Genomic DNA, 19628 nt, shown 5'->3' with positions numbered 1-19628 from the left:
GGCAGGTACAGGATACTGAGTTGGATGATCAGCTATGATCATATTGAATGGCGGTGCAGGCTCGAAGGGCCGAATGGCCTACTCCTGCACCTATTTTCTATGTTTCTATGTTTCTAAGTGAGGTAGTACAGACAGAACAAATCATGCCAACAATCCCTATTAGTCTTTGGGCTGTGAGGGTGGCAATATTTTGTGTAGTTAGCACCGTGAAAGCTAGAAATGTTGCAATGGTTTCCCAAGCCCAAATCATTAAATAGTGAATAGAAGTGGTCCCAGCACAGTGGCGTAGCTGGTAGAGCTGCTGCTTTACAGCACCAGAGACCCGGGTTCTATCCTAACCTTGGGTACTGTTTGTGTGGAGTTTGCTTGTTCTCTCTGTGACCGCATGGTTTCCTCCGGGTGTTCCAGTTTCCTCCCACATCTCAATGACATGTGGGTTTGTAGGTTAATTAGCCTCTGAAAATTGTCACTAGTGTGTAGGGAGGGGATGAAAAAGTGGGATAACACAGAACTGGTGTGAGCGGGTAATCGATGGTCAATGGACTTGGTGGGCCACAGGGCCTGTTCCATGCTGCATTTCTAAACTAAACTATACTAAATACTGGTACCTGGGGGAATCTTCCTGTCCTGCTCACAACAAAAAATTAACATGCTGTATTCTTGCATCCAACCAGCAGGGCTTTCTGCTGATTTTAGCTTTGCCTCTTAACTTTGAATCCACCTATGAAAGCAGGTTGTTACCCTTGATGTAAAAAATATTTTTCCCAGCAGATACACTAGTTTTTAAAATGTGCTTTGTAAGTATATACAGGTTGCTGATGTGTGGGACTCAGGGTTAAGGGCCTGTCCCACGAGCATGCGACACCATGCGGCAAGCGCGACCTAACGTGGTCGCTTGAGCCGTACGGCCTCGCGGGGCCGGTCCCACTTCGATCGCCGGAGCCATATGGAGTTGTGCGGAACTGGTCCCGACATCACGCGGTGCTCCGAAAAACTGACCGTGTTCAAAAACTCCGTGTGGCAACGGCCTGCTGGCCCACAACCGCCTCGACGCCGTACATCACGCGCGAACTTCCCGCGGACTTCGCTCGAACTTCATGTCACTCACTCGACCTCCGCGCGGCCCCCGCTTCTGGTTTGGTCGCGCTTGCCGCACGCAATCGCATGCTCATGGGACAGGCCCTTTAGGTCGCGCTTGCCGCTTGGAGTCGCATGCTCGTGGGACAGGCCCTTTACTCAAGCATTTTATAATTAAAACTGCAACCCATCGATCCAATTAATTTATGCAAAGCCATTAATCAGAGAGCTCTGTGCTAATAAATTCAGTACGGGGTAATATACAGTATGTAAAGGAATTGAGTATTTTCTCAGGTGTGTATTAGTCTACACTGTATTCTCCCTCTGGAGGCCTGCTGTGCACTTGATTCCTGTTGTGCAATATTTGATTATCACAGATTGTTAGCAGGCAGAAATTGTAGATGGCTTTGTTTCCAGAAGCTTTGCCACCAACTACCAAGACATACCCTAGAATTCATATAATCTGATAATCTCTTTTCTCTGATACACTGAAAAATAACTCAAGGTTGTGTTAAAACTATAATCGTATTTAATCCATTCAGCTCGGAATTTAGATGTTGAGCTGGCTTTTGTACAAATTTGGGTTGAGATTTTTTTAGATCAGTACAAATAGCAGCAGGTTCTATAATGAGATTTGAATGAGTTTGTGTGACAAACTGAGAACCCATCTGATCCATGACTGTGTACTATTCCACGCTGTAAACACTGACATTTACAAATCCATGTCCACTTTGGTTCTGTGGGACCTTAATTGGTCATGTTCAGCATGCATTTCAAAGCAAGGCCCATCGAAAGGCCAGTTTTATACCTTCCAGATTTAGATTAAATATCTTGCTTGTATTATTCTTATATAAATAAAGGAATAAGATCATTCCATTTTCCTTGGGGTGCCTGTGCAAGGAAGATTTTAAACAATCAAACGTTGTATCAATTCCACAAATAGTAAGGAGCAAAAGCAGTGATAGACACAAAATGCTGGATTAACTCAGCAGGTCAGGCAGCATCTCAGGAGAAAATGGATAGGGGCGTTTCCAGTTGGTATCCTTCTTTAGACTCAGGGCCTGACCCATTGAGCTACTCCAACATTTTGTGACTATCTATCATCTGCAGTTCATGACCCATAATTAGTCCAACAAAAGTCCTCCCCAAACCGCCAGCATCATCAGGATCCACCCTACCCTGGCCATGTTCTCATTTCACTCCTGCCATTGGGGAAAAAAGGTACAGGTAAACCGTGACCATCAGGTCCAGATTCTTCCCAACAACCATCAAGCTATTGAACATTGCAAACTCCAACTAAACTTCGAACTAGGAATTGGCTTAGTTGCACTAGGAACTTCTGGCTTTTCTGTTTTACACTATACTGTTTTTTTAAAAAATCATCAAGCCTTTTTGTTTGTTTCTTATATTATCTATTGAGTACTGAGTTTATAAACCTGTTGTGCTGCTGCAAATAAGAATGCCATTGTTCCATTTTGGTACATCTGACAATCAAACACTTTTGACTCCTGCTTCCACCTTTTAGTCTCCCCTCATTCTCACCAACTCTTCCCGGATTCTACCCCTTGCCAACATTCTGGGGGCATTTTGCAGCCCAATTAACCTAATAATTCAGAACAAGTTCCAAATAAAATTATTTCTTTAATGTCTCTAATGCTATAAATGAACAGCTGATTATAAGAAGAACAATACCTTATATGAAAACTAATTACATACATGGGGGGATGTTTTTCACCTTTCCAGCCTCCTGGTGGATTGGAAAGCATGAATTTTTCTTTTCCTTTGTTTGACTTTTTTGTTTATTTACAGATAGTCGGCACTTTCTCCGCTGCAAGTCTAAAAGGTTTGAAAAGAAAGTGTAATTTATCTAATTTGCATGGCAGGTTGAGCATGCTTCATTGATCACAATACAAATGCTGACCTGTTTTATTTAGATGTAGACCTTCTGTCTTTGATTTCAACCAAATCAAAGAACTTGCAAGGACCACTCCTGCCCAGAGAAACTCAGAACTCCACATGTGATTGCTTAGTAGACTGGAAAACAAACGTATTTTAGTGGAGCAGTATGAATCCTCAAGTTTATTTTATTTTGCGCCACATGCTCACAAAACACATCTGCTAGCATTTAATTTACAAAGTACAGGAAGGCCACCACCACAAGAACCAGACCACAGAGTATAAACAAAATAGATCCAAAGACCTTTTCACGTACAAATAAAATGTTGTTTTATGGGCGCAACTGCTGGTTACCATTGACTGATCAGTGGCTATGATTAGTTTCAATGTACATTAAAGGGGAAATAGAGTTATAATTTACAGAAAGCTGGAGTAACTCAGCGAGTCAGACTCGCTGTGTTACTCCAGCTTTCTGAGTCTATCTTCTGTTTATAACGGCATCTGCAGTTGCTTCCTACACTTATAATTTACAGGATGGACTTCACAGTATCCAAACCGTTCAAAAAGCAAAACTACCTCTGTAATTTGTTTCACTGCACTGTTATTTTCTCCTTTCTTTTGAAGTCTCCTGTGCTCTGTTTGCAAGTGGCAGTGGCTGGGTGGGCAGCTTATATACTACCAGACTTCTACCACCACTAAGAAACAAAGGGCGACAGACGCTGGGGAGGTCCAGTACCTGTGATGAACTGGGCAGTGTTCACAACTTTTTGTAATCTCCTTAATTCCTGGGCATTTGGGTTTCCAAACCAGGTTATGATGCAACCAGTCAATATGTTCTCTACCATGCACCTGTAGAAGTTCAAGTGTGAAAGTCCTCCCCAAACAGCCAGCATCATCAGGGACCACCCCACCCTGGCCATGTTCTCATTTCACTCCTGCCTCCTGCTTCCTGGAAAAAAGGTATAGGTAAACCGTGACCATCAGGTCCAGATTCTTCCCAACAACCATCAAACTATTGAACATTGCAAACTCTAACTAAACTTCGAACTAGGAACTGGTTTGGTTGCATTAGGAACTTCTGGCTTTTGTTTTGTTTTACACTATATTGTTTTTTTTACATTATTGTACTTTTTTTTGTTTGTTTATTATATTATCTATTGAGTACTGTGTTTAGAAACCTGTTGTGCCGCTGCAAATTCGAATGTCATTATTCCGTTTTGGTACATCTGACAATCAAACACTTTTGACTCCTGCTTCCATCTCTTAGTCTCCCCTCATTCTCACCAACTCTTCCCGGATTCTACCCCTTGCCAACATTCTGTGGGCATTTTGCAGCCCAATTAACCTACTAACCCACACATCTTTTCAATGCCGTATGAAGCCGGAGCATCCGGAGGAAACCCACCTGCATATAGGGGGAACCTCCAAACCACACACAACCCGAGGTCAGGATTGAACTGGTGCCACTATGCAGTTCACTTGCTGTAAAAGTAGTCAGGTAGCTCATGATGCACCTTGAGGTTAATATAATGCTATTTCATTTATTATAAGGGACAACAATTTTAACTCACCAACATTTGCCTCTTTAAAAACAGCAAAGGCTCAAAAATTAAGTAAATCTATTTACCCTATTTTGAGGCCATTGTTAATGTGTTCCATCAAAGTAAAACCAGCCACATAACATTTCTCTTTTTTTTAATGGAAAAATATCTGAATTATAGTGCATTAGTAACAACATGACCTTGAACCTTTCAACACTAAAGTCATAATGTTGATAAGAGGCAGTTTAGGCAAGTACTATAACAACATTTAAAAAACACTTGGATGGGTACATGGATAGGAAAGGTTGAGAGGAATATGAGCCAAATGTGGGCAAATGGAACTAGCTTAGACAGGGTCGACACAAATTGCTGGAATAACTTAGTGGGACAGGCAGCATCTCTGGACAGAAGAGGGAAGGAAGAATCACAGAGTGGGAGCAGTGAGAGAGGCTGTTGCTGAACTTTCATCAGAGAGAGGAGAACTTCTTCAAAGTAGACATACCTTGAAGAGATTTCACAGTGGAGCGGACAAAATGTGTAGGAAAGAACTGCAGATACTGGTTTAAATCGAAGGTAGACTTAAGTCTGAAGAAGGGTCTTGACCCGAAATGTCACCCATTCCTATTCTCTAGAGATGCTGCCTGTCCCGCTGAATTACTCCAGTATGTTGTGTCTATATTCATGTCTACCCTCAGCATCCACCCTACCACTTGCTCTCAGCATCTTTTATGTTTAAATAAGAACAATGCTCATTCTTTTATAATGCAGTGAGACTCATGAAATCAAGACCACACTCCAGGACAATTAACACATCCCAGAAAACAGTCCATTGTCTAACAAAGTAAGAGAATATAAGAAACATTGGGAAAGCTGATACTTGCTGGGGACAATTTAACTATGTTACCGATAATAATTTCAGTATTATAGTTTGGAAATTCAATTGTGCAGCATATGCTTTGTACACACGACATAATTTAATTGAAGTGTAAAATTGATCAGCAAGAGTGATTGCTGCCTCTTGACATGTATGGTGCACAGTGCACGCTTAATGTGAGAAGCTGTGCATTAAGATTGCTGTTCTTGCAATGTTAACCATCATACAATGTTCTTTTGACATTGTTGCTGTAACGGTGGAGCATTTAGAATAAGAGTCATAGTATAATGCATGTATAAGGGTTTGTAGGTTAATTGGCCTCGGTAAATTGTGCCTAGTGTGTAGGGAGTGGATGTGAAAGTGGCATAACCTGGTACTAGTGTGACTGGCTGATCGCTGGCCAGTGTGGACTTGGTGGGCTGAAGGGCCTGTTTCCGTTCTGTATCTCTAAACTACACTAAACTAAACCTAACTACACTTAACTAAACTAAACTAAATTAAATACTGGGTGTTTTCAACTTTTCTCATATTGACTGGGACAGCCATAGTGCAAAGGATTTGGATCGGATGGAATTTGTTTAATGTGTCCAGCAATATTTTCTCAACCAATGTGTAGACGACCCTACTAGAGAGAGGGCATCACTGGATCTCCTATTGAGGAATGAGTCAGGGAAAGTGACTGAAGGGTCAATGAAGGAGCACTCTGAGTGGCCAAAATTCTCTTGGTTTTGTAATAATGATGGCAAAAGATAGTAAGGTAAAGGAAAATCCAAAGAGATTCTATATTAAAAGGAAACTGGCAATAAGGGAGAGACAGTCCCCATAACAATCAATGTGGTCATCTATTTGTTCATCTACGCCGACGACCTCTGTGTAACATCCCAAGAGAGTACGTTTGAAGCTGTAGAAGCGAATCTCACCTCAGCCCTAGATGAGCTACACCTCTACTACGAGCGCAACCACCTACATGCAAACCCTGCGAAGACCCAAGCCTGCTCGTTCCATCTCAGGAACCGGGAAGCAAACAGACCCCTTAACATCACATGGTCTGGAACACCTCTTGAGCACTGCACCAACCCTGCCTACCTCGGTGTAACACTGGATCGCACTCTGTCCTATAAGGAACACGTCAAAAACACCAAACTGAAAGTTAACTCCCGAAATAACATCCTCCGGAAGCTGACCAACTCCAAATGGGGAGCCACAGCACACACATTAAGATCTACTGCTCTGGCCCTGTGCTACTCCTCTGCGGAGTATGCGTGTCCTGTTTGGGAGAGATCACCCCATGCCAAGAAACTAGACCCAGCGTTGAATAACACCTGCCGCTCAATCACTGGCTGCTTGAAGCCCACCAACATAAACAACCTGCATCTCCTCGCTGGCATTGCCCCTGCTGATGTGAGACGGGAAGTTGCCAGCCGAGTAGAGATGACCAAGGCCACCAGTGATGAACGCCACCTCCTCTACGGACGTGTACCCCTGGCCCAACGGCTGAAGTCCAGGAGAAGCTTTCTCAGCCATGTCCAGCCCCTAATAGCATCACGGGAAGAAACCAGACTCCAACTATGGACAAAAAGGCTTGAGGACGACCCCCCTCCTACTGACATGGGTATCCCTCCTTCTGAAGCCCTCCCTCCGGGCTCAGAAGCACCATGGGTCCAGTGGAAGACGCTCAACTGCCTGAGAACAGGAACAGGGCGATCAAAAGCTGCCATGGCCAGATGGGGCTATGAAACTGGCCAAGCCACCTGTGAATGTGGAGAAGAGGACCATACAATGCAGCACTGCCTTGTCTGCCTCCTACTACCCAACCAGTGCAGCTCAAAGGATCTTGCAGTGTTCAATAAAAACGCAAAGGACTGTGTAAAGGAATGGGAAACTGTCATATAGCCAACCAGCTTCAAAGACACGAAAAGAAGAAGAAGAATCTATTTGTTGAGCCACAGGAAACAGGTGCGGTGTTACATTAATATTTCTTATCTTATTGACCATGCAGGAGGTTATGAAAGCTAAGGAATTAAGGGAAATGAATAGTGATGTCTTGGAATATATTCAAATTGCAAAAGAGGAGGTGCTGGTGGTCATATGGTGTGCAAAGATGGATAAATCCCCAAGACCTGACCATGTGCATCCTCGGACATTATGGGAAGCCATGGTAGAAAATGTCGGGGATATTTAGACCATAGTACACAGAACAATGCAGCACGGGAACAGGCTCTAGGGCCCACAATATCTGTGCTGAACATGATGGCAAGATAAACTAATCTCATCTCTCTCAACATGATCTGTATTCCTTCATTCCCTGTATATCCATGTGCCCATTAAAAGACTCATAAACACTGCTACCATATCTGTCTCCACCTCATCTCCCTCCCTACCATCCTCCTAACCTAATTTTAAATTATTATTCCTGTTGCATTCTTTTGATCCTTATACTTTGCTTATACTTTGTACTTTTAATTATATAATTACACGGTTTGGCAGGTATAAGCTTCTCATTAGATGTTTACTACTGCACTGGTTCTGGCTGCTGGAGCCTAACCTATCCTTCTTTCTTCTACTTCTATGGGAAAATATCAAGAGAATTCCCTCCTCAGCCTGTGTCTTGCCAAAATGCACAAACTTAACTTGTAAAACGAGCATAAAACTTTTCTTTTCAAACGAGCTTTGCGATCACAGTTCTTTTCAAATGTGCTTTGCGATGCATCCTGAATAATTATGGACAATACTTAAAATTTTTAATGACGAGGGCTTTTCGACAGCTGTAATAGCCTCAATCATTTGAACCACCTGCAGTTTGACTTAAGGTGAACCTGTGCAAGATCATCTGTTTCCAAGTAATTTTGCAACTAATTAGGAGAGCACGGACATGGGTTTGTGTTTTTCAGTTTGTCATTCCACACAATCTATTTCTAACAGCCTTTCTCTCACTTGTGTCTCGAGATAATGTAGATTATTTTACCAAGAGAAGCATACTCTTGCATGTCTTTCAAAATTTCTAGACACAAGGAAATAATTGGCCAATAAGTAAGGAAGAGAGCCATTATTTAATCAATAGCTTGCGACCGCTGAGGAAAAGATTTCCCTAGAAAAAACAAACATTAAAACTTTCACATTCTGCAAAAACAAGGAAAGATTACTTACAGATCTAAGAAACCAAGCCACTGGTTTGATGTGATGGAGGATTGACATTGGAAATTGACAATTTTAAGGTAAAATAATCTGGAAAAAATTATATGTAATAAACAGAGTTGGTGGTTTGGATCCATGAAACAAGAACAGTCTTTGAATGGGTCAACTGTTTATTATGAGTAGTGCCAAGCAGGTTGCAGTTTTGTGGCATTCAAACATTCTCTGCTCAGAATTATCTGGATATTCCATACTTGGGTATAATCTCCAATGTGAATTGTTAACTGTTGCTTTTAGTATGATGTAAAAATGTTATATTAAAGAATGTACTTGTCGATCAAAGATATAGTAGGCATAATGTTTGTGTGCTACTTTTAGATGAATCGTTTTACCTGAAATTTGTTAACTTCATTGAAAGATAGCACAGAATGTAATACAGAACAAGTAATTCAGGTATTTATAGTTGAAGTTTGTTGCTTGGAAGGTATTTACCGCACAGCTCACGTGATCTGGTTTCAATCCTGATGTTTAGTTGCACATTCTCCTCTTGACTGCGTGGGTTTCCTATGAGTACTCCAGTTTTCTCCCATGTCCCAAAGATATGCAGGTTAAGGGGCTGTTCCACTTGGGCGACCTAATTGGCGAGTTTAGAAGAGGTTGAAAAAATGACATGTTGAGGACCTCCTTCGACTATGTTGAAGACCAGCTTCGACTAGCTACGACTAGCTACGACTAACTTCGGGAAAATTGGGCACCGAATAGTGGAGAGTGAAGACGACCTCCTTCGATCACCTTCGACCTCCCTTCGACTATGATGAAGACTATCTACGACTACCTTCGACTACCTTTGATTACCTACGACTAACATGCTGACCTACTACGACCTACTATGATTAAATCTCCGAGTAAAAAAAGTATCGATTTTTTCCATGGCGATCTTTCTTTACTCGCGAGCATTTTTTAACATATTGAAAAAAACGCAGCGACCTAGCTGAGGCCTCGCATACGCGAAGACCACTCTCGAGCATGAAGGAGAGCTACGAAGACCTCCTACGACCTCGTGTCGATTATGCTGCGAGTATGAGTCGAGGGCAAACTCGCCAGAACTCGCGGATTAGGTCGCCCAAGTGGGACAGGCCCTTAAGTAGGTTAATGGACCACTTACCTGCATTGCGATCTACGTACAGAGATGGCCTGGTGGAGAAAGCTGCCTTTAAATGCAGCACTCTCATCCTGAGGTGTACAGGATGTCACTGACCCAGATACTTGGACAACAGCCGTGGAGATATTATGTTCCATTTCATTGAACCCATAATTGGTGCTGCCACTGATTACTAGTTGGAGATTCCTTTGCACCTCTCGAGCCAACCTGACCAGAGGTTTGCTTGGAGGGATCAGGGCAGGATCAGTGTGAATGTGAATGAATCTTAGATCACCCACTGCCCAATGCTACAATCCTTTTAAACACTGTCCCTCAATCTGAGTGATGCACTCTGCACCCACGCTCGTGGTCCACAACAAGTATCTGTTACTAATGGAAACCCAACAGATCACCATACTGAGAAGCCAGAGTATGATGCTTTTTTGCTTTACGGCCACAGAACGTGATTGAAGTATTTCCATACGCAATGGACTTACGCTACAATATCAATATGCGTACAGTCATATTGTCAGTCAATAATATCCATATCACCCTTTTGCTTTGTTCAGTAAATATTGTGCAGTATCTCCAGCTTCACTTCCTCGTCACCAATTTAACTGTGTGAGTGGCACCGCAATAGAACTATTCTCTAGCCGTGTGTACGAGGAAAGTGGAGATTGGCATACATTCCTCTGGGATAGACACAAAATGCAGGAGTAACTTTGTCAATCTTCGGTGTATAACCAGCATCAGCAGTTCCTTCCTACACGTTCCTCAGGGCCCTGCTTCCCTTTGCCAGAGGCACCAGTCCATGACAATCATGGAACCAGGTCGTCTTGACACTGAATGGCTTCTCCAATGTACTACGGAAGGGCCTTATAGACCGACATGACCTATTGTTTTCTTGCTAGACTCATTTGGTCGGCATGGGCGAAGTGAACGGTATGTCCTATTTCCGTAGTCTACAGCTCTATGACTTTGACTCTTCAGTATATCATCAGATGAGACCTCATTTGTAGTTTTGATCACTTGAAATCTTGTATACTCCCTGATTCTTTATCACTAATCACAATTTGTTCTTAAAAACACGAATGTCTACTAAAAACTACATGCTGTTCAATCCTCTATTTACATTTAACCTTAGTAAAGATAATTCTCAAGGACTATGTGCTGTATGGTTATAGCTAGCTGTACATCAAAGGATGACATGAACCTTGTGCAGTACGTTAAAGGATGTAGAAAGGTTTGGTTTAGTTTAGTTTTAGTTTAGTTTAGAGATATAGCGCGGAAGCAGGACCTTCGGCCCACCGAGTCCGCGTCAACCAACAATAGTCCACCAGCACTATCCCACACACTAGGGACAATTTACAATTATACTAAGCCAATTAACCTAAAAATCTGTATGTCCTTGGCGTGTGGGAGGAAACCGGAGATCTTGGAGAAAAGTCATGCAGGTCACGGGAAGAACGAGGAGGAGGAAGCCGATGGCAACGACGGATGCACAGATTGAGCCAGTAGAAAAGGGGCCAGGGTATTGCCTCCAATGCCTACAACATCCAGCATGTGGACCAGGGCCGGCTCTAGGCCGATTGCACCGATTTTTCCAAATTGGGCCCCTCGACCAAGGGGGGCCCCACGTTAATTTTCCGTATTTCATATGGAAATACAAATTCGCATTGTTAAATAAAGATTTTAAAAAAAACATTCGCCATACGGATTTTTTTACAAAACGTACATAGTTTTGTACATGGAATACAAGCGCTGTACGGCTATCAGATACAAATGATGTGTTAACGAATGTAGCACTTGTGAACAGCCAGTAGTGTTAATATCAGATGTGTTAACAGCCAATATTTAACAAGTATTCATCCAATGCATCGATCCACATTCTTCAGTAAATGTGTAATTGTGTTTTAGAAGAAGTATTAATGACGCTGCGTTCCTTTGAATACAATTCACGCGGCGTCATTAACACTTCTTCAAAACATAATTACATTTTACTGAGGAATGTAGATTGATGCATTAATGACATATTGAATTTCTTAAAACTCACCATCATGAGCAAAGATCTTATAGCTCTGCAATAAGATCTTTGATCGTGAGTGAGAACTTCTTCTTGGTTTGCAGCAGGTTAGTCATTCAATTTATCTACCGACCCACGTTGTGTCTCTCTGTCTTTCGCTCTCTCCCTCCCTCTCCCTCCCATGCGCTCTCTCTCTCTCGCGTGCGCGCTCTCTCTCTCTCTCCCGTTCCCCACCCCTCTCTCTTGCTCTCTCGGCATTCCCGGAATCATTGACGTTTTGCGGTATACAAAAATGCTGGAGAAACTTAGCGGGCGAGCCAACATCTATGGAGCGAAGGAAATATGCAACGTTTCGGGTCGAAACCCTTCTTCAAACCCGGCTATTTCCTTCGCTCCATAGATGCTGCCGTACACCCGCTGAGTTTCTCCAGCATTTTTGTCTACCTTCGATTTTCCAGCATCTACAGTTCTTTCTTAGACGTTTTGCGGTGATGGCTGCATCTGCGGTTCCTTTCTGGCCCGTGGCGGCTCCTGATAAGTGATATGTTCCCTCCGCGGGTGCTGCCTTGCCCGCTGAGTTCCTCCAGGGCTCTGTGTTTTTTGTTTGGCTCTGAAGTTGAAAGTGGACCCCCCTGTGTCTACCTTCAACTCCCTGTCTGTGATGGCTCAGCGGGACGGGCAGGGCTCTGGGGAGAGGGTTGCGTTTCTGTTCGAGACCCATCTTCAGACAATCACAAGTACTCCCACCGACGAAGGGTCTTCCCTCCTGAGTCGCTGCGTTGCCTGTCCTGCTGAGCTACTCCAGCTTTTGTCTATCTTCAATTTCAGAGTTAGATAAAATTGCAGACTTGATTTTTAAAATCTCAAAATTTTGTAACATTGCTAGAAAATGTACCTGCATCTTGGAGGCCGACGGCCAGGTTGTTAGCCAAGAAGGATAGACTTCATTATCCCTCAGTACAGCAACATCAAGAACTGAGGTATAGCCAAGTCTATCCCTCATTGCTAGCAGCTGATGGGAAGCGGCTGTAAAGTGGGAAGCGGCTGTAAAAGGACAGCGCTGCTGGGGGGGGGGGGGGGGGGGGGGGAGTTCCTTTCAGAGCGTGTGGGTAGTCTGTCCAGGGGTAAAGTTGTGGGGAGGGCAGGAGGTTTGCGAAGGAGGGGGTCGGCCGGGGATCATCCAGCTCAAGAGCGGGTCAGCGGGCGATGGATAACAGAACAGCGGGCGATGGAACTTACTCCATATGTCAGGGCGAGTAACCTCAATTGATCCCTTTTTCGCGGTGACACAGGAGTAAGCTTCACCGCCTGCTGTGATGTTATCCATCACCCGCTGACCCACTCCGCTCTATGGTCTTTACTCTTGAGCTGGTCCCCTCACTGTTCAGATGGAGAGCACTGCCAGAGGTGAGCGGGCCGGCAGAAGGAGCTGAGATGGCAGTCGGTTCCGCTGTCCGGTGATGGAAGCCGCTCGTAGCCACACGAGCTGCTTCCCTCCCCAGCCACAATGCGGTGGCTCCGTGCCCGGAGCGCCGTGGCAGTGGTGAGTGAGTGAGTGCTACTAGCATGAACCCAACCCTCTGTTTCTCAACGCTCATTCCCTCCTCGCAACTTTACCCCTGGCTAGACTCCCCACACGCTGTGAAAGGAACTTTCATCGGAATTGTCATGTTACTCACGACACGTGACTCATTTATAATTAATGATTTATATTTCTACCACCAATTTTCCCAATTGGGCCCCGCACCTCCTAAGGCCGACCCTGATGTGGACAGTAGACTTTGGACTTTTTCTTTTTGCAGATGGTGCCAAAATATGGCGACTATGCATGTGTGAGCAATGCTAAAAAACATGTCACTGTGCAGTGCAGATGTGACAATAAAGAACCATTAAACCATTGTGGAACTTCCCCACTGTAAATTTAGCAGAACCGTGTTAAGAAAACATACGTTGTGCTGTTGAGAAAGTTAAATGCAATATTGTACCTGGAGTAAGGAATAATGAGTAATAAGACAAACAGATTCATAGATTCATAGAGCCATGCAGACCTTTCAGCCCAACTTGCCCATGCCCACCAACATCCCATCTACACTAGTCCCACCTGACTTTGTTTGGCCCATATCCCTCTGTCTAAACATTGTGATAGTACCTGTCTCAACGGCGTCCTCTGGCAACTCGTTCCATGCACCCACCAATCTTTTGGTAAAAAGTCACCCCTCAGATTCCTATTAAATCTTGTATAGCTCAGGCCCTCGAGCCCTGGCAACATCCTCATAAAGGATCAAAACCGAACTGCTGGAGGAACTCAGCGGGTCCCATTAGAGTTGCACTGTAATGACAAGAAATACCTTGTGTGGGTCAGAAAGCAGACAGAGATCCACTACAGACACACTGCACAGAATCTCAAAACCCTGCTCCATTATCCTCATGCTTGACCTGGCCTTTGCAATCCACAATCCAGACCTTTACTGTGTAAGTGGCTCCAACTGTTGACATGGGAACAAGTTGAAATGTTTCAGAGCCTTTCACCCAAGGCTCATTTAGAACTATTTGTGCAGTAAATTGACTCTGATTTGATGCAGTCAAGGTTTTTGGTTTTGAGGAACTCACTCAGCATCAATTTCTCACCGTGCAGACATTTCAAAACAAGGAACTCATTTTGTTACTTTGCCTCATTTATCAAACAACCCATGCTTTAAATATGACTTCGCTAGGACTGCACATTAATCTTGATCAAGTGTTGATTCATATTGTTTTTCCTGGTTTAACTTGTCTAATTGAATGAAAATCAGTTTATTAAAAAAATTCATGTGTAAACATTATCACTTATCTTTATTTAGTCACAGAGTTATAGAAATGCAACAGGCCCTTTGTCCCACCAAGTCAGTTCCAACCATCAAGCTCCCATTTTATACACTAATCCTACCCCAACCCACTTTATTTTCTCCAAATTCTCGACTCACCTCAGATGCAGATTCGTAAAATGAGCATGCAAGGTATGTATGACTGTTGCCTGCATTGAAGTACCTCCACCTCACACTTTTTTACCAGAGTGGCTAAACTGAATAACTTTGGCAAACCAAAAGTGGGGATCAGAGAGTGGTGGCTGTGTGGAATGAGCTTCCAGTGAAGGTGGTGGAGGCAGGTTCGTTTTTATAATTTAAAAATAAATTGGATAGTTATATGGACGGGAAAGGAATGGAGGGTTATGGTCTGAGCGCAGGTATATGGGACTAGGGGAGAATACGTGTTCGGCACGGATTAGAAGGGTCGAGATGGCCTGTTTCCGTGCTGTAATTGTTATATGGTTATATGGTTATATGGGGATTGTGATACCTTTATTGAACGCACGTTGGGTTTTTTTAGCATCAGAGGTACTTGCCGTAAATCAGTGCTGTCTGCACTTAAACATTATGCTGCGCTCACTTGCCATTCCCTGCTTTGCTCATGGCTGCATCCATCAGCAGAAGAGCCAGCTTCACAAATTGCTAGCTCGTCTTAAACGGTCGAAGGCTGGCAGCTCACCACTGTCCACAAACCTTGGAGATGTAGCCCCTGAGTGTGCTTTGTTCCGTTTCACACACATCTTCACATCTTTAATCATTTGTTCATGGTTTTAGAAACAATGGGAAAATGAACATGCCTCTGAAGGTTATCCCGTCCTCTGAAATCTTTCTTCTTTTTCGGCGGGAGTTCATGTGGGAGTGCATTGGGGACACAACGGTTCTTTGTTGTTTTTTGTTTCCTTATTCATGAAGATGGAATTGAGCTGTAAATTTACAGAAAGAAATCTGGTGCTGCTTCATTAAGCCATCTCATTCAATTTCCCAACTGAGCATGATGCATGCATTTCCTGATGTACAATCCATCTTAATTTTATAGCTTTTGTGGTTAGCCTGCAGGAAAAAAGTTGAGGGATGCTTTGTTAATTGCTCTTGGGGAAGCAGTAGGCACAAAGCAATAGACTTTCATTAGAACTGCTTTAAGTAATTACTGATAGCACTTTGTGCCTTAACAGGCGGTAAAATATATATTTGGCATTCCTTACCAAAAGAAGAAATATACAAGAATTTACATTGGATTCCAAAGCTCTTTATCAGGAGGTAACATTCACCGTGTTCAAGTGTGCCTCATACACTTGGTATGCAATTTTTTCATTGACATTGTTTCAATCCCCCCCCTGGTATTTCAACTCATCAAAGTGACCGGTGTCAGCATCCAAAACACCCAAGTAAAATATAATGTTGAAAAGGGAGACAGTGGTGCGACTGCTAGAGTTGCTGCCTCACAGCATCAAGATCAGGTTTGACCCTGATCTCGGGTGCTGTCTGTGTGGAGGTTATACGTTCGTCCTATGGCTGTGTGGGTTTCCTCTGGGTGTTCTGCTTTCCTCCCACATCCAAAAGATGGTTGCATCCCAAAAAGGGTTGTAGGCTAATTGACCTCAGTAAAATTGCCCCTAGCATGGATGGGTTGGATGACAAAGATGGATAACATAGAATTAATGTGAACGAATGTCCGCTGGCTGGCCTGGACTCAATGGGCGGAAGGGCCTATTGCTATGCTGTATCTCTAAACTAAACTAAGTGCCTTTCAATATTGCCTCACAGCAAGCTAAATAAAACATTCTCAGCAAAGCATTCTTTCTGTTTTAATACGAAATTTCCCTCTTTTGTCCTAGTCCTCATGGATTCTGAAATTGCTGAGGTTTCCCTTACATCCTTGAACAGGCCAAAGTTGAAGCAATAATCCTAGTTAACCTGACCTTCACTGTGGATAAAGGAATCCAAAGCATTTAAAACTCAGAATAGCATGGAATGGCAGCAGCAATTTATACTTACATGATGTTTTTACAAACAAAATGTCTGTAATAAAGGACTAAAATATAAAATCAGGGATAAAATGATGAGGCTTTTTAAGGCACTGGTCAGACTGTGTTTGGAGTATTGTGAGACGTTTTGTTTGAGAATGATACCAGGGAGGTTTGGGTTAACATAGGATCAGCATTTTTTGGCTCTGGGCCTGTACTCACTGGAGTTAAGAAGAATTGAGGGGGAAATCTCATTGAATCTTACCGAATAATGAAAGGCCTAGATATGGTGGATGTGGAGAGGATGTTTCCACTAGTGGGAGCATCTAAGACCAGAGGCACAGCCTTAGAATAAAAGGATGTACCTTGAGAAAGGAAATTAAGAGGAATTATTTTAGTCTGAGGGTAGAGAATCTGTCGAATTCATTGCCATAGATGGTTGTGGAGGCCAAGTCATTAGGTATTTTTAAAGTGGAAAGTCTGCTCCACCATTCGATCATGGATGATCTATCTTTCCCTCTCAAACCTATTCTCCTGCCTTCTCCCCATTACATTTGATGCTCTTACTAATCAAGAACCTGTAAATCCCCAGACTTGACTTCTACACCAGTCTGTGGCAATGAATTCTACAGATTCACCACCCTCTGGCTACAAAAATTCCTCCTCATCTCCTTTCTAAAGGTACGTTCTTTTATTCTAAGGCTATGGCCTCTGGTCCTAGACTCTCCTCTCCCCATCCACATCCACAGCTTGAATATGTATGCCCAGTTGCAGACATTCAAATGTGTTCAAACATGATTAGCATAGACACTACTAAAATGTTCAAAGTTTGAAACTTTAGGAAACAAAATTGTAAAACATTTTGAAAATTCAGAAGAAGGATCCCGACACAAAATCTCATCTGTCCACTCCCTCCACAGATGCTGCCAAACCTGCTGAGTTCCTCCAGCAGTTTGTTTGTTGCTCAACATTTGAAAGTATTGGAAAGTTTTAAAAATACATTTAAGCAAACTCCATCAATTCGAATAAAGCTAACTCTATCTGAAAATTACCTCCCTCCCATGGCTCCCCATTGAAATGAAAAGGAGCATTAAACCAATGCCAAGTCTAACCTGGCACAGGATCTGCAAGACAAACCTCCAGGCATATCTTGAGGAAGCTGCAGGATATCATGGCTTCACTGCTGGCTTCTATGATGAGTCCAATATCAAAAGACAGCCAGGAAATTGCTGGCAACAATATATCAGGAAGCCCTGTCTTTGCATGAGACTCCTGATTTCCTGACACTTGTGCGGCGACATATTGAAAGTTACCACTTGAAATATTCGCACTCCTCAGGAAAATCTGGCCAATTAAATAAATCTGAGCCATATTTGTAAAAAAGCCTTGATAATTCATATGTGGAAATCAAGGATAAAAGTTACATTATCAAGTTTGTATGAAGCCTTTTGGTTTGTTATGGATAATAAAGCCTATAATAATGTCAGAGGGTGGTTATTAAGGTACATATAAAGCAATGACACTATTCGAGTGTGTAAATGCCACACATGCACTACCGACGATCAGGACTGATTGTGGATTGTCGGCACTGTGAGGCAGCAGCTCGACTAGCTGCACCACTGACCTGCTCACTGCCTCTTTTGGTTTGGAAACATGGAGATAAAATAAATAAAGTGATGTTGTAGCCAGAATGAGGTGATGTTTGCCATTCTTGTCATATAATTCCACAGAGGCTATCAGAGGGATTAGTGGAAATGGTAGTTTTCATCATTTAATACGTTTGTAAGTTATAGGAACAGAATTAGGCCATTCGGCCCATCAAGTCTACTCCGCCATTCAATCATGGCTGATCTATCTTTTCCTCTCAACCCCATTCTCCTGCCTTCTCCCTAAAACCCCTGACACCCTTACTAATCAAGAATCTGTCAATCTGCACCTTAAACATACCCATTTGACTTGGCCTCCACAGTCTTGGTAATAATTTCAATGCTCCTTTGTTTCTCGTTCAGTTTTCCCCTGTCTATCTGCTATCTGCATCATTCATTCCACCCATCTGAACAAAATGTTCATACATTCCTGAACTAAGAAGCAGAAGATGAAAAGAATCCACAGAGTACAAAGATGCAAAGTAATAAAGTACAAAGATGCAAAGATGGATTTTAGAGTCCAAGTTCATAGCTCACTGAAGTTAGCAACACGTGTGGATAGGGGGGTAAAGAAGACATATGATATGCTTGCCTTCATTGCCAGCGGCATTGAGTATCAGAGCCAGAATGCCACGTGCAGCTCTATAAGACACTGGTTAGACCGCATTTGGAGTATCTCGTGCAGTTCTGGTCAGCCCATTACAGGAAGGATATGTAGGATTTGGAGAGGATGCAGGGGAGGTTGCCTGGATTAGAGTGTTTCAGCAACAAGGAGAAGTTGGATAGACCTGGATACTTTTCCCTGGAACGTCAGAGGCTCAGGGGAGGCTTGATAGAAGTATATATAATTACGAGAGGCATTGATAGTATGGAGTGTAGACAGTCAGAGTATTTTTCACAGGGTGGAAATGTCCACCACTAGAGGGTACAGCTATAACTTGAGAGGACAAAAGTTTAATTGAGATGTCCGTAGCAAGTTGTTTCCACAGAGAGTGGTGGGGGCCAATAGCATGTTGCCAGAAGTGTTGCTAGTGGATGCTGATACAATAATGATGTTTAAGAGGCTTTTAAATAGGCAATTGAAGTATAGGGAATAGAGGGATATGTAACATGTACAGGTGGATGAGATCAGTTTAACTTGGCAACATATTTGGCACATACATTGTGGGCTGATGGGGACATTCCTGTGCTGTTCTGTCCTATGTTCTAAAGTGTTGGACCTGAAGACTGATTTATTGTGCACGTCTGGGTATTTTTTGTTTCAAATCTTGAACATTATTTTTTAATGCATTCATTGCTTTAAATGCAGTTGGGAGACAGCTTAAATTATTTGGATGAGAAATGCACCTACTGATTTTAGATGTGTAAACCAATATATACTGTATCGAGGCTGGTAAATAGGATTAATCACACAGACCAGCAAAGTGATTTTCACAGCACCCTCTCTCGAGGACTGATAAAATATTCTGTATAGTGAAATGCATTTGT

General features: G+C 42.9%; 1 long non-coding RNA gene across 1 annotated transcript; it reads right to left on the bottom strand.

Annotated features, from left to right (window-relative positions):
* Positions 1–699: 699 nt before the first annotated feature.
* Positions 700–2280, bottom strand: LOC116970227. Its single transcript, XR_004411068.1, has 3 exons — positions 2229–2280; positions 1026–1028; positions 700–709 (listed from the first exon to the last, which is right to left on the bottom strand). It is a non-coding gene; the product is annotated as an uncharacterized LOC116970227 (long non-coding RNA).
* Positions 2281–19628: the final 17348 nt, after the last annotated feature.

Source organism: Amblyraja radiata, unplaced genomic scaffold, assembly GCF_010909765.2.
Source record: "Amblyraja radiata isolate CabotCenter1 unplaced genomic scaffold, sAmbRad1.1.pri scaffold_660_ctg1, whole genome shotgun sequence".
Lineage (NCBI taxonomy): Eukaryota > Metazoa > Chordata > Chondrichthyes > Rajiformes > Rajidae > Amblyraja > Amblyraja radiata.
This window is presented reverse-complemented; position numbering and strand designations above follow the sequence as displayed.